General features: G+C 34.4%; 1 protein-coding gene across 2 annotated transcripts in view; it reads right to left on the bottom strand.

Moving 5' to 3' along the window:
• The window catches only part of LOC131675479 (inositol hexakisphosphate and diphosphoinositol-pentakisphosphate kinase-like), a 376,646-nt gene that overhangs the window by 184,482 nt on the left and 164,257 nt on the right, over positions 1-27,907 (bottom strand). The window lies entirely within an intron of this gene.

Genomic DNA, 27,907 nt, shown 5'->3' on the forward strand with positions numbered 1-27,907 from the left:
CAATATATATTGGTTTCTTAATAGTAATAGACATCCATGATAACTGTATTGCTACTAAATTTTCATCAAAGATGGATCTACTATGAAAGTTAGGTTGTCCGATCGGTGTTTCTGCTCCATATCTACCACCCATTGCACTAATAAATTTAACGTCTTTTCGCTTCCTTTCATCCTCCATAGTCTTTCCGTATACTGCATTAAGCATGGATTTATAGAATAACTTTTCAAACTCATTTTTAGCTGGTTTTCTTTTTTCAGTATTCAAATCTACATAAGTTTTAAGCCACGGCTTTTGATTAAACTGTAGTGCTCTATGCATTTGTTTTAGTTTGAGTCCGTATTTGATAGCCTGCTTTAGCGCTCTATAGTAAATGACGTACCGTTCTTTATTATACAGTGTTGTTAAAAGTTTTTTCTGCGTTGATCCGGGAGTTGTGCTATGTTCAGGACAAAAAGGAAGGTCTTTATGTTCTTCACGTAGCTCTTTTGGATACTCTAGATCAACTTCTAAAATATATCCAATCTCATTATTATCGAAAACATCGAAAAAATTAGGCTCGTCAATGTTAGAGACCCATTTAAAATTTTTATACGGTAATGATTGCGTCATCGCCCATCCATATAAATTGTTAGCATCAAAGTACACAAAAGTCTTGGTTGGTTATTTTTCATTGTATTCTGAGCCCATATATCGATTATTAGCTTTTGAATATCTATTACAACATTGGCTAATACCTCCTCGAATACCTTTTGGTGACTACTAGTTACTACTACTACTACTACTATTTCATTATCGAAATAATTGTTTTTACTTTCGGGATACTATTTTCTGGGTATACAGAGCCTGCTGATACATATCAGTAAGTTTAACAGAAATTGTAACTCTTTTTCTATTGCAATAATAAGCCAATATTCCGAGTTTACAAGGTCACACATACAATTTTCTGAATTGCTTTTTTCATATGTGTATATTAGTATACGCTATACAAACTGCACTTGTATACACATAAAAAGGCAAAACATTATTATATTATTGTTGAATGGCTGTTCTTTATTCTGTATCAAAAATATTAACGCTACTAGGATTATAACATAATTCACTTTTTATCTCGAAAACTATTGAGTTTAGAGGAAAAGTTTATAGTACAAAAAGTTTTAGAATTCATCAAGGAACATGCCTGAATTTTTTCAGAATTTTTGGAGATGATTTTCGAAAAATGGATTTTCCGTATTCTCCGAAAATTCAAAAATCGCCTCGGAAAATTATGAAAAAATTCAGGCATATTTCTCGTTTAATTCTAAGACTTTTTTGCTCAATGAACTTTTTATCTAAACTTAATGGTTTCCGAGATAAAAAATGAGAAATATTTTTTATGGATTTTTTTTATTTTGCCACCATTTTGTTGGAAGAAGTGGTTCAAAAATTCCACCAAAATTCCTGGAGATACTTTGATAGTTGTGATCACCTCCGATCATATTTTTTTGATGATTTTTTAGCGGTAACATTGCTAAAAAAAACGCAAACTTGATTTTTCGTAAAATTTTTCAGGTTTTTATTGTTTAATTGGCTATAACTTTTTTATAACGCAATCAATCGCAATTTGGTAAAATATTCTGAAAGAGCGTTAAATTTCCCATCCAAATACGTGTTTGCAAAAATTTCTTGGGCCTATGACTACCGAAAAAAACGCGTTGAAAATCGACAATAAAATTGAGTTTATTATAATGTTTCTTTTAAATTTAGCGTGGACATTTTCTCTATAAAAATGTTCGGACTTTAAAGTGGGCAAAAAATTTTGGATTTTTTATTTACCTTTATGTATTAATAAAATATGGAAAAAAATTATTAATCTATTCAAAAGGAAATCTATTTCAAGGTATTCGCCAAAACCTACAAAATGAGCTCCCGGAGACTTCTATAGGATGAATACTACCTTAGTATCAAAACTTTTAATTTTATGTAATTTTTTCTCTGGGTAGGCAAATAAATATATATATATACAGATACATGCGTATGTGGAGACACCTTAGACGACTTTTGGTAGATAACTGATTTAGACAACTTTTACGCCTTAGGCGACTTTCGATAAATACTTGTTTTAGACAATATCATAAAAAATATTAAATAAAAGAAAGTCAAAATCAACGTCCTAGAAATATGGAAGTTATTTGTAATAATTATAATTAATAAATAATTATATATGTAAAACTTCTAATAATCGATCCAAAACTCTTTCTCAATGGATAAATAGACTGTGTCTAGACAGATCAATGCGATTTATAATTATCTCCGTCACAGTTGTTACGTAATATATTAATTGGTCTATGATATAAATCGAAAGTATATTCAAGCTAGTAAAATGTTAAAATGTTAAGACAATAAAATTGGTAGACATAATTACAAAGCGTTTAATTGATTTTTTCATTTTGAAATCTTCTTTGGTTACGATCCACATTAACTTATAGAACTACATTTCGAGTGATTCCATACCCTAATACGATATATATATATAATATATAATCGTATATATGTTGATGTGAAATATAGACTGACACGGATATACACAAAGGTACGATCCCAATGTTTTTACTAAAGAATTGACGAAAATTCTTATTCTCGAAGTCGTTTAAATCGATTCCATTCCGCGTACATGTTGGATTATAGCGAAATCGGAAAAGTTTGTGATGTAAGGCAGTATACAAATTAAAACAATGTTAAAAGCAGTATACGTATTAAGCTAACATTTGATTGGCATTTGCTTTTCAAAGATTCTGAGGCACGTGATGTAAGTAATTGGTGATAAAATGCTAATTGAGTTTACAAACTTTGTAGAGGGAGAGAATACAATTGACGTAAATATACTAATTAATATAATACATAGAAAATAGGCTATGAAGTTAGTTTTCACGGAATCTCTGTGAGAGGTAGATCTTGAAATTAACATTCTATGTTATATATCCTTATTATACATGGTGATTCTGAAACATTGTATGAAACTTATATCACTAGATTTTTTTATAATAGAATAAAATGTGTAGGAAATGAAAAATAAAACTTAAATATCATAACGAATACAGAACAATTATTAATAAAAATGAAAATAGAACAATTATTTACAAACACATACACACTTATGCGATCGCAGACTAACACATTCGCAAGCATATATTCACTCATTTATTTCCCAGTTAGGATCGTCGTCATCGTCAATGTCTTCATTATCGTCATCGTCATCGTCATTGTCATCATCATCGTCATCATCATCGTCATCGTCATCGTCATCGTCATTGTTGTCAGTTTCCTCATTTATCGGGTTCCGGCTGTCTAAACATTGCTCAAAATGGCCGCTGTGCTGTTGAATACACATGGTAGCTCTACGCCTTACGATGATGAACGGCAAAGTCCTCTATTCGTAGACGAATTTATCAATTTTCTGAAGTACTTCGCCATGGTAAACTGTCTCCTTCGATGATCCCCACAAAAAAAAATCGCAAGGATTACAATTTGGGGATATTGCAGATCATTCAATTGGACCATTATGATCAATCCAGCATCCAGGATATATCTGTACCCAATTCCCATGGTTCCAATTGTGAAATTCATAAATTAGGTAGTATGTTTATAGGTTACGTGTTATGTATGCCACGCCCAAAATTGTGGAAAAACAATTCATGGCTTTTGCATCACGATAATGCCCCTGCTCACTCATCTTTGCTTGTGGGAGATTTTTTGGCCAAAAACAACACCACAATCATGCCTCAGCCACCATATTCACCGGATTTGGCCCCATGTGACTTTTTCTTGTTCCCAAAACTAAAGAGACCTATGAAAGGACGGAGATTTGCAACGATTGAAGAGATAAAGACTGCATCGCTGGAAGAGCTCAAGACTATACCGAAAAATGCTTATGAGAAGTGCTTTGAGGATTGGAAAAACCGTTGGCATAAGTGTATTGTATCTGAGGGGGATTATTTTGAAGGGGACAACATAAAAATTGATAAATAAATAAATATTTTTTCTTAAAAATACAAAGTCACCTTACTTTTTGAACACACCTCGTATGTGTGTGAGTGTTGTGTAAACAAAGTTTTACCAGATCGAGATGATTTCGGACATTCACAACAAAATGTGCTGATGCTCCGTCATGCATAAACATCATGTTATTCTGCTGCTCTTGACAGCTCACGACAGATCATAAATTATGTCTTACGCCGTTCCGCGCTCCTCAAGCTGCGTTCTACAATCTAAATCCGTGCGCTGTTTGGCTACTTTTTAAAGTTGATTATCTCATCATGTAATTACCAAAAAAAAATTTTAAATAATTTTGTTAACCCATAACTGCTATATGGGGTAGATTTACCCCAAACAATTTTTAACAATAAATAAAATTTTTTTTTTTTTTTTTCAACAATTTTTTTCAGTGTGTGTAACATTAAAACGTGTTAACCTGAATATATTTTTTTGTAGTAAATGGTTTGAAATATACTAGAAAAAATTTTCATAGCAAAATATCTAAAATTCTCTCATTTATTCGATGTTTTTCTGGCTGGGGTAGATTTACCCACCGAGCAGTTACGTGGCCAAAATGAGGTGTGCTAGTTAAGGGTTAAATAATTTTTTAAGACGAAACTAGTAATATTAATTTCATCGAATGTTTCATAATTACTGTGTATATGTTCACAAGATATGATTTAACTTTTTTTTACGAAGAAAGTTGACGAAAAGTCTTATTCGCTAAATCATCTAAGCCGGTACGTTCCGCGTATATCTTTTAACAAAGAGTAAAAGATATCTGAAATTTTTATTGCCTAGAGTCGTCTAAGCTAGTTTCATTCCGCGTATGTAATAGAATATAGCGAAATTAGGCAAGTTTGTGAAATGAAGCAATTTACAAAGAACAACTGTCTATCACATCATTAGGCCCCGTATGTCCGGAAGTCGGTACATAGAAACTCGGAATTATGGATTTATATTGAAAAAGAAAAAAAATTATACTTTCTGTTAAGGATACTGACATGTACTGGTAGGCCCCGATACCTAAATAATGATATATATAGGATCTCGAAATAACTGGTTCGATATTGAAATAGAGAAAAACTGTCTGTCACATCATTATGCCCCGTATATCCGGAAATCGGTATATATACGAGGTCTGTCCGGGTATAAAAGTATCGGGCCTACCTTTATATTTACGTGCTAGCGTTATTTTTTATCATCTGGTGGGTGGCATCCTCCAAAGTAATTTCCACATGATTGAATAACACGGTTGCATCGATGTTTCCACTTTTCAAAGCAGTCCTGGAACTCACTTTTAGGGAAAGCCTTAAGTACACTTGTCGCATTGTTTTCCACCATTGTTTTGTCATCGAATCGGTGTCCTTTGGTGGTTTTTTTAATTTTGGAAACAGTCAAAAGTCACAAGGGGCTATGTCGGGACTGTATGGAGGTTGTCGAAGCAATGCGATATTGTGTTTGCTCAAAAACTGCTGCACAAGATTGGATGAATGCGCTGGCACATTATCGTGATGGAGAAGCCAGTCACCACTTTCCCAAAAGCGCAGCCGTTTTCTTCTTATTGCATCACGCAAACGTTTCAAAATTTGAACGTAGTATTCTTTATTTATTGTCTAACCTGTTGGTGCATATTCGTGATGTATAACACCTTCACAATCGAAAAAAACAATCAACATTGACTTAACATTGCTCCGACTTTGACGTGCTTTTTTTGGTCTTGGCGATTCAGAATGCTTCCACTGTGAAGATTCTTGTTTTGTTTCAGGATCATAACCATAAACCCATGATTCATCACCTATAATAACTTTTCTAAGCACATTATCATCATTATTGACCATTTCCAGATTGTCCAGAGCGATTTCTAAGCGAATGTTCTTCTGCTCTGCTGTGAGCAATTTTGGGATGAATTTCGCACACACGCGTTTCATTCCTAAATTTTCGGTTAAAATTTCTGAAATGATAGTTTTTGGTATCCCAAGGTCTTCTTCTAGTTCTCGCACAGTCATACGACGATCTTGTTCGATAGAAAGTCGCACCCACTCAATATTATCTGCGGTTTTTGTCGTCGAAGTTCGGTCGGAACGAGAATCACTATCGACGGAAGTGCGACCATCCTTGAACCGTTTATACCACTCTTTTATTCGTGTTTTGCTCATACACTCGTTTCCAAAGGCCTTTTGCATCATTTCAATAGTTTCCGAACTCGTTTTTCCGAGTTGAAAGCAAAATTTGATGCAAATTCGTTGATCTTGTTTTTCAGTCATTTTTGACAATATCAAAATCCAGCGAACGCGAAAAAGGCACTGTAAACAAAGACACGCTGCGCGTGAACTATACGTCCGACAGGTGTCAGTAAGTAACCAATAGATTCGTGAGGCTTTACTGTTGACGTTTCTGTTCAGTAGAGGTCGCTCGAACACTATGGCGGGAAGATATAAACGTAGGCCAGATACTTTCCGGACAGACCTCGTATAAGGAAATAATACGCGTGTCCGCGCGAATAGCGAAGGTTTATGAAATAATACGGATTTAATAGTTTGGAATAGTATAGTATTCAATAGCGTTGAAGCAATAAAGTTAGGAAAAATGCTGTAAAGCAAATTAATAAAAAAAATGTAACCTCAGGTAATGAGAGATATTAACTTCCATTACCTGACTGACTTTAATATTCTCTTTATTAGTGACTACGCTTCGGCTTCTTTATTTTCAATATAGTGTATTACGTGTGATTCCTCCTATATGCGCTAACTATTGCATGAATGTACCATTCTCAGTCAATTATACGTAGTACAAGTTCATCGAGGGATTAGTCGAATAAACGGCAATTATAAAATGAAAATACGTGGAACTGCCGGTTGCACTTACGTGATTAGATCTATTTATGTCTAAAAAAAAGAATGATAGAAAGACAGACTTAGAACTAAGTGGTATCTTATTCACCACTTATCGAAAGAGAATTGTACTATTTAGACGTAATGCTCGAGCTAGACTGAAATAGTTGATAAAAAATGCATTGTAGAATTTCCCCACGTAGGCTCATCACGAGTTAATATTTGGCACGTGGAGGTAGTGCACTCCGTTTTTTTTGACGTTTATGCAGGCAGACGTCTAGCGCACGCTCGCGAATCAATTGTGATATTTGCAGCATTTACTCATTTCAACTGTCTTTGCCGTTCGACTTCGTGAAAGGACTTTTTTAAGAGCTCTCCTACTAAGTCAGTAACAAAGACATACGAATATCCGGTGTCGAGACGTAACACCTATATAAATATTCCTAAATTATTTCAATTAATTAACCATACATGAATGAATTTAGTGCGTTAAGTTATATAAGCAAAACAATCATTGAAATAAAGAAAGTTTATCAAATCTTTTGATTACCCTCGACTTAATTTAAACTTTATAAATACAAAGTCCAAGTGACATTCATTTATTTATATTACAAATAACAACAAAGAACAATTTTTATTTGGTTATAATACAGTAGTGCTCAAAATTATAAGGAACTCTTGATTTCGCTTTATTTTATTTACAATTTTTTAGGTTTTACAGAGCCTTGAGTTTTGAATTTTTATTGAGTTTTGAAGAAATTATTCTTATCAAAATAAATATGATCAATATGTATTCAAATATTTGATATCGTTATACAGCTGTCGTTCTCAGTCTGATCTATGATGTCTAATGTATCAATATATACTTTTAAAAAAAGATACCTGAATTCTTATTTCTTTTTTTAGGTGTTGTAGAGATTTAATTATTTTCTGACGCAGCCATATTATTTTTGTATATACATTAATGATCTCAAAATTTTTATTGCAAATAATTTATATTTTAACCATTTTTCGTTTCATTATATCTTCAGAAAATGCAAAACAATATCAAAAATTGCATTAAATGTCATTTGATTAAGACGAAAGTAACTACATTCAAAAGGTACTTTAAAACTAAAACAATGGTTGCTGACTAAAGGAATATTTTAAATTAAATACTAATTTAGGAGATTTTTATGCAAAACTTGTCACACAGCTTTTACGTTGTAAAAAATCTCTGCGTGCGATAATTCAGCCAATAATAAGAAATGCACTTGAGGCAGTGCCGTTGCTATTTCTTAGTCGATCATCTACCACTTCGTCTGCAAGTTCCTCTCAAAATACTAACCCTGTAGACGCTCTATTATTTTGTCAAAAAAAGACTGTAGAGGAATATATAGTTGAGTTACTTATACAAAGATGTATTGCCACACATATTGTCTGTGAGAGAAATGTCAGAAAGTTGTTCAGTACTATTTAAAGCTAGGCTGAAAGTCTTCACAGTGAGAAATATTTTAGTTCCTGCTAGGTAATTGATGCTGTAAAGAGTATCTTATTAAAAAAACGTTTCTATGAGGAAGATATGCATAGTATTGTAGTATTATCTAATTTCAGCAGCTTAAAAGTTTCAGATGTTTTCAAGCTTTTAACCCATTAAGGCCCAAATGTCCTAAATTTTCAACGAATCTTCATGCAGTTATTTTTCATATTATCTGCAACAAAAAAAATTTCCAACACATCATATCCGACGTAAAATTTGATATTCTTTCAGAATATGGCTTCAGAATTTGTCTAAAGTCACTGCTAAAAAAGTTATAATTAAATATTTACAAAAGAAAGCGATTTTTTCAACTTAAAAAGATTTTTTATTCAAAATTTTTTTAAGAAATTGATAAAGATGTACATCTTTTTACAGCTAGAAACGTGTCCTCGAGTCCTAAATTTTAAGACATATGGGGTACAAAATCGAAAATCCAACATGGCGGTTCTCAAAATGGCGTCCTAAGTGATAATTTTTTTGAAAAATTTCAGGATGCTATAACTTGAAAACTATGAGCTTTTCTGAAAAAATGCTTAGAATGAAAAGTTCTTAGAATTCATCAAAAAATACACTGGAATTTTTCCAGAATTTTTTATAAATTTTTAAAAATTTTCAAAAATCCAAAAAAAAATTTTTTCAAAATTTCATGAAAAAAAATCTGAAAAAATTCCAGTGTATTTCTTGATGAATTCTAAGAACTTTTCATTCTAAGCATTTTTTCAGAAAAGCTCATAGTTTTCAAGTTATAGCATCCTGAAATTTTTCAAAAAAATTATCACTTAGGACGCCATTTTGAGAACCGCCATGTTGGATTTTCGATTTTGTACCCCATATGTCTTAAAATTTAGGACTCGAGAACACGTTTCTAGCTGTAAAAAGATGTACATCTTTATCAATTTCTTAAAAAAATTTTGAATAAAAAATCTTTTTAAGTTGAAAAAATCGCTTTCTTTTGCAAATATTTAATTATAACTTTTTTAGCAGTGACTTTAGACAAATTCTGAAGCCATATTCTGAAAGAACATCAAATTTTACGTCGGATATGATGTGTTGGAAATTTTTTTTGGTGCAGATAATATGAAAAATAACTGCATGAAGATTCGTTGAAAATTTAGGACATTTGGGCCTTAATGGGTTAAAGAAACTCAGAGTGGATGTTGACAAAGAACTGATGGATAGAATTGGAAATTTCTTGTTATCCGAAAATAATTTTATTATGTTCACAAGTTTATCGTAAAAAAATCTTTTCATGCTATGCGATATGATAACATAGTTTTGGAATTCAGATTCTCAAAATGTTATTAAAACCATTGTCGTATTTTTTTCAGAATGCGGACAGAAAAGTCCAATAACGTTATTTCTCCTGTACTCGGATTAGTACGTCCTCAACAAGCATAAGATTTTTCTATTTTGGTAATAGATTCATTTGAAAAAGATGTTCTACCATCTTGTTTTGGTACAGAACATTCGCACAAAATTCGTATCCAATATCTTCATTAGGACATATCAGTTGGGACAAGCAATTTCTTATTTAGCTAAATTGATGGATGAGAAAGCAAAATTGCATATGGATTATCTCAAGGAATCACAGACTATAATTAAGATGCAAGTTTTTTTTTACTAATTAGAACTAAGATCAATGAAGAGGCTTGTCTATTTAAATAACATAATGTTATATATATATATATATATATATATATATATATATATACAGACACATATTATTAGTTGAAAAAATTATACAAGCACAAAAAGTTCCGTCAACGAGAATACTCATTCCTTTTATATTTTGGGTCTCTGAATTCACATTTGCCAGCCATTTTTGCCCATCAGGTACCAAATTTTTTTAAAAGCTAAAAAACCATTAAAATCATGTTATTTTATGGATTTTTTTGTGGTTTTATTAAGTCTGACAAAAAATATGGTCCTATAGAGTAAATCTGAGTAAAGATTCGGATTTTACAGATCAAAATACGTCGAAAACCATGTTTTTTTTGTCAAAGTAAAATTTCACTTTCCATAGCTTCCAAAACAGTGGAAGTCCATACCAATCAATACCTTATGAAAATACAATACAGGATGGGCCATTTTAAGTGGACCAGTAGGTTTTCTCGGAAACTAAGAGAGATAGCGAAATATTTTTCAGACAAAAGTTGCTCAATTTCAAGGAGGTCAAATTCCTATAATCTTACCTTTGACCTTGGAGGTCATGTTCAAGGTCAACATTGTTTTCTTACATGGGAACCTCTATTTTTGACCCCGGATTCGGAACGAGTGGGAAATTCTACTCAATTTTTTGTATAGGCGTCATGTGTGTGGGGTAAAATTATGTAGAATTTTCCACTCTTTCCGAATCCGGGGTCAAAAATAGGGGTTCCTATTTAAGAAAACAAAGTTGACCTTCAAATGACCTTGAACATGACCTCCAAGGTCAAAGGTAAGGTCATAGGAATTTGACCCCCTCGAAATTGAGCAACTTTTGTCTGAAAAATATTTCGCTATCTCTCATAGTTTCCGAGACAACCTACTGGTCCACTTAAAATGGCCCACCCTGTATTGTATAGCCTTATAATTTTCGTTTGAAACACAAGCATAGAAAAATTCATATTTAAAACTCCACTACCCTTTCTCATTTATTTTTAGTCACTGAATCTCAATCCGATATCTGTTTTCATCCATAAGCTCCCAAATTCTTTTCAACGGAGAAAAACCGCTAAAAATATTTAAAAAATTGATAGAAATGTAAACTTATAATCCAAAATGTTGAAGCTGAACTAATAGAGTTCGCTCTCAGTCGTACGCTGAGCTTCTCAACGACCTTATTCCAGACACCGATTGTAGGGTGAAATCTGAGTTCACTGAGCTCTTCAGTGAAATCGTGATGACCTTATCTATAACAGTAATTTTAAATCATAAAATAAACTGATTAGACTTATCTCGATTCCATAGAATTGTAGAATTAATGAAATCACAGTACTTATTTTTTTATTAATATGTGACGAAAGCAGGCCGTGTGCCAGTTTCTCGTCTGCGTTTTTCCCTCCTCCACTCGGCAAGGCGTGGTGGCCAACGTTGGGCGCATTAAAGTATGCGCCTAACACTTGGCCTTTTTGTTTCAGCGCCGAGGACGGGCCAGCGCAATTGAGCGTAGAAAATTGAAGAGCGTGGAGAGAGTGAGAAAGAAAGAGACAGAGCGAGTATTAGGCCTATGCAGAGATAGGCAGGCGCGCGACGCGTGACCGATAAGCGACGCGTTGCGTGCCGCCTAACTAATAGGTCAGGTAGGGAGAAGAGCAAGCGCCGCTGGGCGGCCGCGAGACGAGCGCGAGAAAAAGTGCGTGCGCGAGGCCAGTATGGTCGTGAGAGAGTGCAGAGAGTGCAGTTTTTTTGGGGGATAGCTGAAAGGAAAGCCAACTCCACTGGCAACAGCTTTGTTTGCGACCACAGCCAGCCTAGCTGAAAGGAAAGCCAACTCCACCGGCAACAGCTTTGTCTGCGACCACAGTCAGCCCCACCTGCAAGGAGAGCCGACATCGCCTGCAGATACATCGGCTGCAGATACTTGGCCAGCAATAACAGCCAACATCCAGCAGAAATTTGATCAGCAGCGACGACTGGTACTTCTCGCGGCAGCACGTTGTTCGGAATTCACGAAGTTGCGAGGAGCCTTGGATAAAAGGTCAAGCTTTCTTTCTTAATCTCCTAATCTCTCTCTCTCCCTCTGGTAAAGGTTATAAGTGTGCGATTGAATAAAGGTAGCTAGGCGCTCACGCGCCAGTTACCTAAGGTTTGCGTCTAATCGTAATCGTGTCATTGAGGTGGTAAGCGAGCGTCGGTATTGTCTAGCCATTTATTTGCCAGAGAATACCGGAGATTTCTTTTATATTAGTAATAAGAATGTACATCCGTCTGTAAATAGTTAGAGATAGGTTTTCTTTGTCTAGCGAGTTTATTAAGGGAATGAGTCAATGGCGTAGGTGCATAAGTTTAGGATATTTCTGTATTCGATGCTAAGCGTTTATTGATCAAAATAATGTTTGTTTTTAGTTGCGCGTAATTGTTTAGCTAATATTGTATTTTTAGTTATTTTTAATAATAAGATTACTAGTTCGTTTAGATAAAGGCGTTGCGTACTAATAAATTTATTTATGACCTGTCCTCTCTTTTCACCCTCAATTATCATGAGGGAAAGTGCCTCACTTATCCCGCAAAAGAATTAGTGACAAGGAGAAAATTTTGTCACAAATATTTTTTGGATTATTTTTTTAATTATTTTTGTTATGAAAAAAATTATGAAAGTAATAAAAAATAAACGTTAATTCTTCCTACAATATCTTATTCTTTTATTTTCAAAGGATCTGCGTAGTGGTTTTCTTTTGCACTTGAGTTATTTGCACTTGAGATTCAATGTCTCTTTTCAGTATCTAACAAAAATCAGCCATCATATTTACATTCCAATGCCCTCGATATCTACGCTTAATTTCTCTAAGATCCTGGTGGAAGCGTTCACCTGTTCTTTACTGTAATAACCTACATTTTTAGGAAATTCGTCAACATGAGATATCAGAAAATGAAGCTTGAAGTTCATTAAACATCCCATCTTACTAAAATTTTTAGCCATATTAGAAACAATTTTCTTGTATTTTTCACTTTTATAGTTTCATAAAAAGTTTTCGACTACATCTTTGAAATTTGACCATGCAGCTTTTCGTTTCGATTCGTAGTAGTAATGAATATCTTATCGTTCAACATTTTTCTGGTTTGCAGTCCGTCAAATATGCTTTCTTTCAGGTTTCTATCAGAAATTTAAGGAACTTGATTACCCAAAAGTTCAAAACACTTTCCATCTATGCTTAGGGCTTTTATGAACTGCTTTATTAAACCAAGTTTGATGTAAAGAGGTGGAAGAAGTATGTTTTTCGGATTAACTAGAGGTTATGCAATAACGTTATTCTTACCAACTTCAAAATTTATTCTTTTTGGCCACTTATGATTTGTATGTTTATCTCGCTGTCGACTGTTAAATAACCACAAATAACAGGGATATTTTGTAAAGTGACTGCTGTGCTAACAGAATGTCTAGAATTTTGAGGTCTCCACAAATTCGCTACTGTTGATGCGAGTAATTGATTTTATTAAGAACTACTTTAAGGTTTTTATACTCTTCTTTTATCTGCGTGGAATGAGCCATAAGTACTGGAGTCAATTCATTAGTATTCTGCAGAAGAACAGCTTTTAAGGTTCTCTTTGATGAATTGATAAATAGCCTCCAGTGTTCATCTTTATATACATCTAGCTTAATTTCTTTGATCAGTTCATCAACGTTACAATAATAAACTAACTTTTTATCATCAATGTTCTCTTCTTTGAAATATTGTCTAAAAATTTTTTCTTTGTTCCTAAAAAATGATGAATTCACACTCGGAGACAATAAATGCTTCTTTAAAATTGATGCTAATAACTCTGCTTCATCTTTAGGAAGACCTAAATCTCTTACAAGATCATGAAGTTTTTCTTGTGTAATACATTTAGGTAGACTATAGCTTTCTTTTCCGTTCGGTAAATAAGCCGCTGTACTATAATCATATTCGCTATCACTACTCTCATCACTTTTATCAGAAGTTATCGTTTTTTTTGCATAACACCAGAGTCATCTTCAAATATCCTTTCAACGAGCTTTTTTACAGTTCAAACATCTGTGTAAACAATTTGATGTTTTGCAACGGTAGTCGATTCGATCGATCGATCCATTCGCGATTCTGTAGCACTCGGGATGCTGTAGTGAACATCTAAGAGAGAGAGAGGGGGCGCGCGAGAGTTCAAAGTTTCAGTTTAGCCTCAGCTGTTGATTGTGAAAGTACCGCCAATTAGTTTTCACTGTGTTTTGCTGATTGCCATAGAAAGTTTTTCTTGATTTTTGGATACGTGCGCAAGTGATAGCGAGGAAGTTTAGGAAAAGAAGTAGCACCACACCAGCAGCAACTAAAGCCGCAGCAAAACAGCAGCAGTCACTGATCTTCGTGACAGAGGCAGCGCAGCTGGTTTCTAAGGAGCACCAACAGTCGATTTGCTTCAACAATTACGGCTGATCACCGTAATTGCACCGCAAAGTAGGTGCACCTTCCTTTTTCTGCGCGACAAAATACTATCGAGAGTATTTTGTCTATCGCGACTGTTATTTTTATATTCGCACCGAGCTTTAAATTTTGCGGCAGAGTTTTGAATTCTCTCTCTCTCTCTCTCTCTCTCTCTCCTTGTATTATTGTTAAACATTGTAAATCCTATTCGCATGCGTTAGTCTTTCGGCCCATCACAGACTGTAATTTTCTAGTCATAAACGATATTAATTTTATTTGTCACATTACGTTATTTCGTTTCCTATAGTTTAATGGATCTATCACCGGTTAAATTTTAAACCGATTTCATCTAGGGAATTAGTTGAAATTAAACATTAGGTCTCTCACACCTAAGATAGATCGAGTGCCACAAGTCAGGTAACTCAAGTTGAATTCAACTCGGTTGGAAAGAAGACATTAGAACGAAAGTATCAAACGTAAAGGCGAATACACGTATACTCATACGTGTTTTACCCATTAACGTCCAAAATGTCAAAATTTCTTGCACGTTTTCAAAGTGATTTTTTCCTATGTAATTGGCGTTGAAAAAATTCTTGAACCACATATTCTGATGTAAAATTGCATGCTCTTTCAGAATCCGTTGCCAGAATCATGATAAAACTCACAGGAAAAGAGATATGCTCGATTGAAACATAAAAAACACCTAAATTTTCGAAAAAAAAAAATTTTTAGCATTTTTTTTCGAAGTGTTACGGTGAAGATATCACCTTGCGACCGTGATCAAAGGTGATCATGGGATTTGAAGTTTAACAGGAAATTTTTTTGTTTACCTTGAACCATCGCTTCTTTACAAAATGGCGGAAAAAACGAATTTTTTTTTTTCAATCTTCATCAACTTTTTTCTCGAAATCTATGGACTTTAGAAAAAAATTCATAAGAACAAAAATGTCTTAGAACCACTCGAGAAATATCCTAAAATTTTTTCGGAATTTCTCGAGACAATTTTTGATTTTCCGGGAAACTTGGGAAATGGAATTTTCAAAAATGTCTCCAAAAATTCTGAAAAAATTTTAGGATGTTTCTCGAGTGATTCTAAGACATTTTTGTTCTTATGAATTTTTTTCTAAAGTCCATAGATTTCGAGAAAAAAGTTGATGAAGATTGAAAAAAAAAAAATTCGTTTTTTCCGCCATTTTGTAAAGAAGCGATGACTCAAGGTAAACAAAAAAATTGCCTGTTAAACTTCAAATCCCATGATCACCTTTGATCACGGTCGCAAGGTGATATCTTCACCGTAACACTTCGAAAAAAAATCCTAAAAATTTTTTTTTTCGAAAATTTAGGTGTTTTTTATGTTTCAATCGAGCATATCTCTTTTCCTGTGAGTTTTATCATGATTCTGGCAACGGATTCTGAAAGAGCATGCAATTTTACATCAGAATATGTGGTTCAAGAATTTTTTCAACGCCAATTACATAGGAAAAAATCACTTTGAAAACGTGCAAGAAATTTTGACATTTTGGACGTTAATGGGTTAATGGAGCAGCGGTTAGCTCTGCATCGTGGGAGTTTTTTCTTTAATAAACCCTGTTTGTACTAGCTAATCCATCCCGTTACTACACCCAGTTTACTATTTATGGAAAAGCCTGAAATGTTAGTCTTACAAACATAACAACCTAATGCTGTAACAAGTTTTGTCCACACCATTGGTCTCAAATACTTGAGATTTACTTCCCTCTTATCTTTACTTCAATTTATTAGCATTTTACGGCAAGCTGGGCAAATTAAATGCGGTACCTATTTTTCATCCATATTATCAACTTTTAGTTCGAAGCATGCTTCATAATAGCCTAACAAAATTTTATTAAACGATCGTCGATTTTTAGGTGTAATAAATCTGTCACATACGTATCAAAATATATCGGGACATTGACTACAACTGTGAACTTAAAAGCGAGTTGAATATTTCGGTAAATTGTTAGATTCCATGATTTCAGAATGAAAATTATAGTAATTAGAAAACAATTATAATTCATTTTAGAAAGATTAATCAAACTATGTGTTGAAAATTTAAATAAAACTTATAAAAAAGCATAATGCTGGTAGTGCTTTATGTAGTATATTTTGCTACTTTATAATATTTGAAAAATTTTTTTTTTAATTCTTCAAAAATTATTTTGTCATCACGTCTACAACAATTAACTTTGAACTATTTGAAGCATCAACGTAGATTCAAATATATAAAAATCGATATTAACCCATTAAAGCCCATGCCAAAACAGCATGAGACAGCGCTAAACTAACTATGCCATTCATAACATAAGTGAAAAAAAAGTATCCGTGGTTTTTTTTGCCATTTGCAATTGTTCATAAAAAATTATTTAAACAAATTACCAAAAAAGTTAATATTTTTAAAAACTAATTGCTGCAATCGATTCTACGGGAAAAAATATGACAAAAACGTATATAACGTTTTCTTGTCAAACTTCAAATTGTTAGTGTAAAACTGCAATAAACAATTGCAGGCCGGACAGGCTCACCTGTATACGCCAAATCCCAAGCAAAATCCATGGCCTATACCGTCAAACTATCTATACCGTTCATAGTATATGTGAAAAAAATTACCTATATTTTTTCTTTTGCCATTTCCAATTGTTTATAAAAAATTATTTAAAGAAATTACCAAAAAAGTTAAAATATTCATTCAGTTTCTAACACGGTTTTCACACCTTTATAATAAAATAAAAATTTTTTCAAATCATCCACCTAACCATTAGGTTGTAGTATATGAGTATTCATAACCACCGGTATCAAACTTGCGGATGGATAGACTTTATAATCATTTTCTAGTGTCAAATTTAAGTTTGACCAGAAAACGTTAACGTTTTTGCCATATTTTTTTCCCGTAGAATCGATTGCCACAATCAGTTTTTAAAAATATTAACTTTTTTGGTAATTTGTTTAAAAAATTTTTCATAAACAATTGCAAATCGCAAAAGAAAAAACACAGGTACTTTTTTTTCACTTATGCTATGAATGGCATAGTTAGTTTAGCGCTGTCTCATGCTGTTTTGGCATGGAACTTAATGGGTTAACACAACTGCATTGTTAGAGAAACTGTTGTACTTGATTTTTAATTTGTTCATTTTATTACTCAGTTAAGATTGAAGTTCAGTCGTAAGTAATACACCACTTTATTCTTTTGCCATTTTCATTCACTCTTAGTAAACACAATTCTTTTTTTTCTTTTACAAATAGCTATTACTTCTTCATTTGATTATATAAGAAATTATATTTATACTTATGTTAGGTCACTTGTTATAGAATGGATTTTGCAAATTAACTAGAAAAACTTTATCCATAGAAAACAATTTATTACAGCTTAATGACGAAACCAAACAGGAATCGCCGTTGCTCAGGAAATAGAATATCAGCCTCTGACGTGGGAGACTCGGGGTAGTTTATCATCAGGCTGGGTACCAATGACTTTTCTTAAAAAAATATATGTGTAAGAATTAACATCACGATTCTAAAGTCGTTCGGATTTGACTAATAAATAAACAACGGTTTAAAATTTTTATTATGTGTGTGTTTCATAAGTTATCGATTTATATGGACTTCTACTGTGTCGGAAGCCCTAGAGAGGTCAAAATTTTACATTGGCAGAAAACAAAGATATGGTTTTCCACATATTTTGACCTGTAAAATGCGAATCTGTACTTAGATTAACTTTATTGGACCTTATTTTGCGTTAGATTTGAAGAAACTGCTAAAAATCCATAAAATACGAATAGCATGATTTTAGTGGTTTTTTAGCTTTTAAAAAAAATTGGGACCTGATGGACAAAAACGACTGGCGAATTCGAAATCAGCGATAAAAAATACATAAGAAATAAGTATTCTCGTTGGCGCGACTCGAAATTTGTTTTTGTGTCCGTGTGATTGAATATAAAAAAATATAATTACTGTTACGATACTTTTTGATAAAGATTTTTTACTTAATACTATGATACTGTTGGGACGAAAAGGATAAAAATTGTGTTTCTACTGATATCGTAATCATATCAGTATGAGTAACTAAATGATCGATTTAACCCACGTTTGGTATAGACGAGACTGTTTTTGTGTAACGACAAAACAACTGGAGAATAATTTCTTCAACTGCAATTAAAGTAAGTTCAGAATAATTAGTCAAGTATAATCAGCACTTTTGTTAATCGTCACAATAGCTGAAAGAAGAATGGATTATTAATTTTTTTTTAGTGTTCCACCATTTCAAAAAATCAGAAAAAATTCATTACAAAATAGATATAATGTTTAGATAATTTTAACAATTTTAACGAGAATCTACAATTCACGATGGTAATGGAAGCAAATTGTTCGATTAATTTTTTGGAAGTCATTGTAATAAAAGAACACAATATTATTGTCATAAATTAGTATAAAAAAAGTACATACTTTGTCCGCTTCAAATATTTCATTTTTATCATTCATTACCATAAAAGTGAGCGATTGTTTATGGCTTAGTAGACAGAGTAATGAATCTACCAAAAAAAATTTCCATTCCTAAAATCTATCTTCATTCGAAAAGTTAATGATCACAAACGGTTATCTTTAAGTATTTATGGAACTTATAACATCACATAGAATGACACATTCATACACTCAAAAATCAGAACAGTAACAATACTGACAAGACTCTCAACAACGATCTCGAAAATAAAAAAAAATAATTCACTGTCAATATAATAACTTGTACTGCCATACATTAAGCAGTTAAGCCATAAATTGAAATCAATTTTATTACGTTACTTTTTCTCTGTTATTTATAAATGTACGTATTAACAACTTCAAAAATCTAATCAAACTTGAGGAATGCGACGGATGTGAATGATAAATGTGGAGTAGTTTATAAAATTAGCTTTAATAATTAATTATGATAGTGTACATTGACAACCGGTGGACAAGTGTATTTACATATAAATGAATATATTCAACATGATAATTTTGCGCGCTTTACAAATATATAAAAAAAAATTATTGTTTTTTAAATAAAGAAATATTATACTAGCAATTCAAAACAATATTTTTCTAGTCATTATTTAACAATATAATTGTAATGTTAGCTTTAATAATATGATACTTTCCGACAAAAAATAAATGTTAGCGCTCGTTTGAATTTATTTCTCTCTTAACTCATTTGAAAGTTGTATTATAATAAATATTTCTTATGGTTAGTATGTAAATTTGTTATTATTTATTATGTAAATGTTATTATTTTTTATGGCAATTTTAAAATTTGTGGAATGAAAGTGGATACCTTGTGAATAAACCCGGCGATTTTGAAAAACCTATAAATTTGAGCTTTGAAGATTTATGTTTAACATATTGAGAAATAGGGAATTGTAAAAATGTTGTGATTGTCTAATGTTTTTGGTGAAAAAGTTTTATGCTCGAAACATTTTTTTAAAGAATATCATTATTGTATAACTTACAACCCATAATGCTTCGAACAAAGTGACAAAAAATTATTTTATAATTATAAGAATTCTTTTAATTTCATGTAGCTATAATAATAATACAACTTTAATCCTTCAATGAACATCGATATTAATATTAATTATTATTTTATTCTGTATTTTTTCAGTAATTTTTAACTTAAAATTTTATTGTTTTTTTTTTTAAAAACTAATCTCAAGACATTATAATAATTTTTGCAATTAAAAAACACTTAACAAAGAAACACTTCTATTATTCTACAAATGAATGGAAGCTGCAAAACAAATCGAAAAATATATATAACATTATGTTTTCATAGATAGTGTAGTATCTTTCAAATAAAATGTTTCTTGTTAGTAAGTTAGTGATAATATAAAAAAAAACTATTTTTAAGGAGCGATGAACTTTCGAAAGTGACTTTAATCCCTTTAAAATGTTTTATTAATAGCGATGAACTTTCAAAAGTGACTTTAATCCCTTTAAAATGTTTTATTAATAGATAAAATATAAATTATTTTCACTTTTTGGTCTACACAACATATCAAAAATAAAATTGTCATATTTTTTCGTGGAATTTGATTTGATAAATAGTGTTACGAAAAAAAATATACAATAATTTGTTTAAATAACTTTGTGACGGTAAACGTCTTGTTTGCGCTACCATCTCGATCACGCGGCTACCTATGAGAGCAGCACCTACCGGCCAGGGAAAGCGGAAAACGGGAACTCGGTACGATACGGGACGGAACGCGCGCGAAGGTAAAAGAACCATTATTAGCCATCCGAGCATCGAGAAGCGCAGAGGAGTCAGAGTCAAACACGAACATTTTAAGAGGCCAAGCGTATTGTAGAGTTTATTGAAAATAAACTAGTCCATGTTTAATTGAAACGATAATTTACTGTTGTCATTAGTAGTAAGTTGGTTGACTGACTTCCGTCCCCTCCTGCTATCCAGTTAGCAAAACGTGAATATTTCGATCTCGCCGCGCATATTCCAGCACGACTGCGCATCAGGCGAAAGAAAAAAAATAAAACGGATTTACACCCTGTTACATAGCGCCCAACGTAAAAGAACCTGCAGCGTTTATGATTGTTCAAAACATCGGTTTCTTTAGACATTGACCTTGCGCTTAGTCAACCAACGACCCAGGTGGCAATCAAAGTGTTGTTGTGCACACTTTGAACGCATGCCACATAGCAAATAAAGCAAACTAAAATCTAACTCGCGAAGGCCCGCCGCGATGAATATTTATAAACATTTAGTGTAAGCGCGTGCGAGTGTGACCGAACGACTCTTTATAAACTACCTCGCAATCATCAATAGGTTTTGAAAATTACCGAAGAATAACAACATTGTACCCATTGGCCCGAGGAAGACTACCACCGGCAACATTCAAAACAAAATAAATACAATTTAAATGTTTTCTTTCGTTTTATTTTCAATGTAGTTATATCTTTCGAGTATTGCTAACTGTGATTATTGGTGATTACGCAGAGATAAGCTCGCTATATTAATTTAGAAACTAACCAACACAGACGCGCTAACAAACAGTTGCGCAATAGCGAGTAAAAGAGTTTTTCGGCTAGCGCAATAATAACTTGATTAAGCCTTTCGTTGGCTAGTAAAATCTAAATTCTTGTTTACGATACATTGATTATAGCACTCGCACTCGCATTGTCCTTCAAGGAAGTTTGTAATCCATTAATAAAATTAATCGCGTCAATAGTAAAACAAAGCGCGATATAATAAATAAATTAAAATGGAAGACACTCAAAAGGAAGTTGAGAACTGAGTATTGTCGCTCCAAGACGAAGAAGTTAACGAGTATCTCGAGCAATTGGAGCTAAAGAAAATCGGGAGTATGCTCTCGTGAGCTAGACGAGATTGCAAAATTGGTTGCTAGGCGACTAGTCTGCAGCAGATTTCGTTGAAGTCGGCAACCAAAACAACAACCCAACCCAGCAAGAAGGGCAGCCCTACGCTCAGAGCTGATTACGTCCATCTACAGTGAACATACAGCATCTGAAGAGGAAGGAGAGCACCCGTTAACCCAGTTGATGCGAAACAAAGAAAATAAAACGGAATTACACCCCGTTACAACTTGTATAAACATACGAATTTTGCAAAATTAATGAAAAAATCGTATTTCACATTAGCCAAGAATACTAAAATGATATATAATTTGGCCACGATACTGATTTACTATAATTAAGATTTACTATAATTAATTTACTATAATTAAGAGTAAATATCTTCACTAAAAATAGTTTAGGCTAAAAACACGAAATAGATCAACTTTCTTTTCTTATATTCTTTTATGTTGATTCTATTTTGAGAAGATATACAATTTATTGTCATGTTTATAGCTAATAATTGATGAGGAATATTTTTTTTTAAATAGGGGTTGCTACCTTTACAATTGAAATACTGTTTTGTAGCCTTTTTTATTCTGCAATTTTTAGCGTTTGTTTCATCGAGATATCTTTATTTGTTTCTGAAATATTTGAAAAAAAACTGTTTCTGGGGGAGAAGTTTTGATCTGAATTTCACCCCCTGACATTGCGTATTAGTTCGTATGGAAAATATATGTGTTTTACTTTTCAATGTACTATAATATACTGCAATATCATCTAAATCGGCAACACACACTTCAGATACCTTTCTCGTTAAAGAATTTTTGTATGTCTACAAATTACTGCTCGCGAATTTTTAAATAGGCTGCGCACCCAAGTTTTCAGGAATGTCATACAATTTCGTCAAGAACTACCCATTTTATATGTCCTCTACTGAAGTCATCGCACTCATGGACGACTCATTATCTTTATACATTCACGACAGAATATTTAGTACTACGTGAACGGCATCCTTGTAATGCTCGACTTCATAAAAGTATCGTTCAAGCTGTAGCATCCACTTTGTTATCCTGTTAATAAGATTATTCATTCGGCATAGCTATTTTAGATAATTAATCCCGGTAACTACTTTCAAATAGTATCTTTCCATATATTGGTATAATTCCTCTATCACATAAGCAATGTAATCATTCACACTCAAATCAAGTAGTGGTGGTCTAAATTAGTGACAGTATGATTAGCAAACTCAATAAAGAGTTTTTCATTGTTCACTAATTACGCCAGAACAGCGCTAATACACGCAACACTGGCACCTTCACGGAGATATGCTAGTTGAGGTATTTAATACTTATGAAGGTTTCCTGCTGTTTGCCGCATTCATAGGATACTTTTTTCCCAATTAATTTGGCGAGGGTCGTCGATAAAGCGCGGATATCATGATACTATTCCAATGAAGCTCTGTAACTTATAAATAATTCAGAGGTAAGTTATTTGAGAATTGGATAACTCTTCTCCGCGTCAACCTGGATACCCAACTTCCAATTTACCAAATACATTATTATCCGTGTTGATAGTCAGCCCTGTCATTGTAGTTATTGGAGCATATTAATTATATACTCTTTAGACTTTTCGAATGTGGTTCAGACGGCAATAATGTCGTCCAGGTAGATAAGATCGAATACATCCTTATTAGATTTGGTCATCGCATGAATTGGATGCTGCTGGTAGGTGAATACAATATACCAAGCGGCATATACGAGAAACGTAAATGGCTCATAACGAGGACTATAAAGGCCGCTTTCAACATGATCTAATGATACATCAAGTTCTAATAAATTATAGTTATAAACTCAATACTACGCAACTGCCTTTGCTACATAACGGTATCGGGTATCTATCTCATTTGATGATTCAATTTACTTTTCTAAAAACGATGGTGAAGCAATTTGTACTCAGTTTTCGGTATAACCGCTACTGTGCTCGACCATATATTTATCAAAGAATCAATACACCTACTTTCAGTATAGCACAAATTAATCGATAAACGTTTTATTCGACTTTGAGAGAGACATCTCTGTTTAATAGCAGGAAGCATCCGATGCACCATATCTTTCTTTATCATGGGGAGCCAACCCTATGCTCCCCATTAAACCGAGACATTTTTACTACCCGCGTAGAAATATAGTGTTTCTGGAAGGATTAGTTATTACATAACATTTATCAGTTAATTGAAGAATGATAATCAAGCCGACGTTTTCCATTATTCCATCGGCAGTCAGTGATAGTATCGGGTCGGACTAATGATATTTTGCTGCCGTAGATTAATCGACACATACCTACATTCATCACGCATAGTCTGATTCTTAGTTCAACAACAATCAGCGAACCCATTGCGCTCATAATTTTACACGAGGCTTTCGAATCATAAAAAGAGCTCGGATTCGAAAACTCTCGATCTGGACAGGTGATCACAATTTGGTCTCATCCTCTGGCTCATACTATTTTTCTGTTATAGACTGGTGCATAATCTGTATTGCTCCGAGCACAAGGAATTTACTAATAAGGTCGTTGAAATTATTTCAAGGGACAAACTGCTTACACGCTACGCGTCGTTGGGAACATACCATATCTCACCATATAAATTTCTCCGTGAGCTATCTCCTTATTTATTGCGACGTATTGCTTTTTTCGTCTTTTACTTCGGAATGAAGACAAAACTTTGTCATACTAAAAATATTATCCAAAAATATCACATTAACCCCCCAGTCACAATATACCATTGAAATGGTCGTGAATATTGCCAACTAACCTATGAAGCTTCGTAATTATGAAATTCATTGGAAATAGAGTCTAGTTATATTATATATCCGTATCAATTTCAATATTAAGAGGTTCAGAGCTTTAATCACTTATTTAAGAGAAAGATTTCAACTTCTGTAAAATAAAATAAATACAATGGGTATCATTATTTCAAGTGAGCGAGTAAAATGCAAGAATTTTGCTAGTATCATATAAAAGTTGTATGATTTACAGAGGTGACTGGTGCTGACCTTAAATTTAACTTGATTTTCAAGATTATTTCAAGGATAACCTTATTTTTTAGTTAGTCTAATGAGGCAGTGCACTGACGTCACCAATTCTTTAATAAAGGGGAGAGGCGCTTTCGCGTTTATAATCGGGGAAAACAAAGAGAACAGGTCGAATGAATAATTAATTGCAACTTCATATAACAAAACTTATCTCTAATCACAACTCGGTTACAAATAACTTAAATTGTCGCGCGATTAAACATAATAAACAATTAAACCTAAGACGCGGGAAAGCAGATTTCCCTGCAACAGAATCGCCTTGACAATTCACTTCCTTACAATTAAAAGAAAAATCGATGCCTGATTACCACAGAACGACAAGTATATCCGGCAAGTGATCATCTGGCTATTTACCGGTTCACGCAGCCGTGCATCACCAAAAGAGAGAGAGAGAGAGAGATTATATTAGATTAGATTAGTTCGTTTATTGTGCCAATCAGGTGGAACCTCGTCTGGCAAGAGAGAGAGAGAGAGAGAGAGAGAGAGAGAGAGAGAGAGAGAGAGAGAGAGAGAGAGAGAGAGAGAGAGAGAGAGAGAGAGAGATAGATAGATAGATAGATAGATAGATAGATAGATATATAGATAGATAGATAGATAGATAGATAGATAGATAGATAGATAGATAGATAGATAGATACATACATACATACATAGATAAGCTTTATTGAGCCGTGGGATGTATTTTCAGAAACACGCAGGAGCAAGAATTTTTCAAAAAAAGAAATACTTTTTGAGATATTAGCAATTTTTCAAACAAAAAGTTAATAACTTTCGAAAAAAAATTTTTATTGTTTATTGTTGTAATGTAACGCTGTAGGTTGGTCATGGCCTACACCGTGCGTCCCTTCTCTCTCTCCGACATCGGCAAGGGCTCATGGCGGGCATATGGCGCACGTATGTTTTGAGCCTGATGCCAGTCTTTTGTTTCAGCATCGGTTTCTCTCTTCATCAAGAAAGAAAGAGAGAGCAGCAGCAGTATTAGTAGGCAGGAGCGCGCAACAACATGCGCTCTCGTCAGTCACCGAAAGTGAGAGTGAGAGAGAGAGAGAGAGAGAAAGAGTGCAGCTATAGTGCGGCTAGGCGCGCGACATTGGCCACGCTTGGGGGTGCCGCGTGCAGCCGATTAGGCAAGTGAGTGGGGAGGGCGTGAGAAGCAGTCTCTCACGCACTATTGCATCGTTTCTCGCGAGTATTAAGGAAGTGGCCCCGCGAGCGAGAGCATACTAGCTAACGCACCAGCAGAGTATTCTCGAGAGCGGCACTTTGTTCACCAGTCACGCCATATCCGAGGAAGTCACCAGCCGGCAGAAAGAAAATCAACGTGCCAGCCCAGTGGACTTCGCCAATTAACAGATCATACTCTCACTTCTCGTTTCTCTTTCTTAATCGGTTTAACTCTTTTTGGCTATTCGCGACTTGTGCGCTGTGCCAGGCTCTCGCGGGCCGGCACAGCTGAACTAGTGGTTAAGTTTTCTTTCTTTATTGTGTATCGAGCCGGTTGTGAGATGGCAAGGCGCTCACGTGCCGGTCATCTCATTTAGTTGATAAGAAGTTATTGTGTATTAGGTTAAGGTTTGATAGATTGTTCTGTTCGTCATCGCTCAAGGTAGCGATTTTATAATAAACGTATTTGATTGGTAAAAGGTGAGAATATTTATTGCCTCAAGGCCGCCGGGATGACAGTGAAGGTAAACTTGCGTGTCGTCGACGTAAAGCATATAATTCATGAAGGAGAGGATAAAGGGCAGGTCCGAGATATAAATTACGAATAGCAATGGTCCCGGAATACTACCCTGCGGCACTCCAGTAACAACCCGGAGCCAGTCTGACACCCTGCCGTCCTACCTTAAAACGGCCTGAAACCTGTCAGTCAGATAGCTAAAGAACCAGCTCAAGACAGTGTCAGACAGGCACAGGTTCCTGAGCTTGACCATCAGACGACCATGGGGGGTGACGTCAAAAGCCTTAGAAAAGTCCAGCAGGACGAGGATTATGATTTTACGATTCTTAATGGCCCTGCGGATGCCATCAAGACACCCAGGAGTGCAGTCTGAGTGTTGTGAAACCTCACAAAATCGGGCTGTCGTGGGTCACGTAGCTTGTAGCGGTCTAAATATAACGATAATTGTGCGTGAACGAGCCTCTCAAGCACCTTTGGTACCTCGGATAACCTTGCTATCGGTCTGGTGTCCGATAAAAGAGCGGGCGAAGGTACTTAACAAGAGGGGTGATGAGAGACCGTTTCCAGGAGGTTGGAAAAATGCCGCATGATAATGATTCGTTGACACGAATAACGGCTAATGATGGCAGCCAGTTTCAATTTGCGCCTGCGTTCGCCGTAATGATTAAGGACCTCATTTTCCGGTCCAGAGAGAATGAGAAGAAGCTCGAGCTGCTAGACTCGCTAAGAGTCAACATATAAAGTCTAACAAAGGTGTTAGACAAGATATATAGTAATTGCAGCAATGTTAAGAACCAGCTTGATGACTTATCCGCCAGAATAAGTATATTGGAAAATGCCGAAAATAGAAATGCACAGCAAGATGAGGCTAGCCATTCAAGTGAATTAAGGCAACAAGAAAACACGCGTAGAAGCGTAGCGTTTCAGGATACCTTCACCTACCATTATGACACGCGATTACCTCAAAGTATTCCAGCTGGACCCGGACAGAGGCCCATGGGGGCCACCGGCAGGACCCCCTCGCCGGACGCTCCCTTCGAAGAGGGTGGACAGCATCAATTTAATGGGGTTAATGCTGAATTAGATAATCACACGCCGAGCACGTGGTCACCTCAACAGACGACAAATCCTCGGTCGACTACAAGGGATGTTGGTCGTATTGTCCGGGGATGGAAACTCAAGTTTTCCGAAGAGGGTAACGCGAGTGTGGACACCTTCCTGTCGAGGCTAGACAATTTGAGGACCGGTGCCGGGCTCACGGAGGATGAAATGCTCTTATCAGTATCAGAGCTACTCTTCGGTCCCGTCCTTACCTGGTACGAGGTAATGAAGGAAGAGTGGC

Source organism: Phymastichus coffea, unplaced genomic scaffold (assembly GCF_024137745.1).
Source record: "Phymastichus coffea isolate CEN01 unplaced genomic scaffold, Cenicafe_Pcof_1.1 PCOF00023, whole genome shotgun sequence".
Classification (NCBI taxonomy): domain Eukaryota; kingdom Metazoa; phylum Arthropoda; class Insecta; order Hymenoptera; family Eulophidae; genus Phymastichus; species Phymastichus coffea.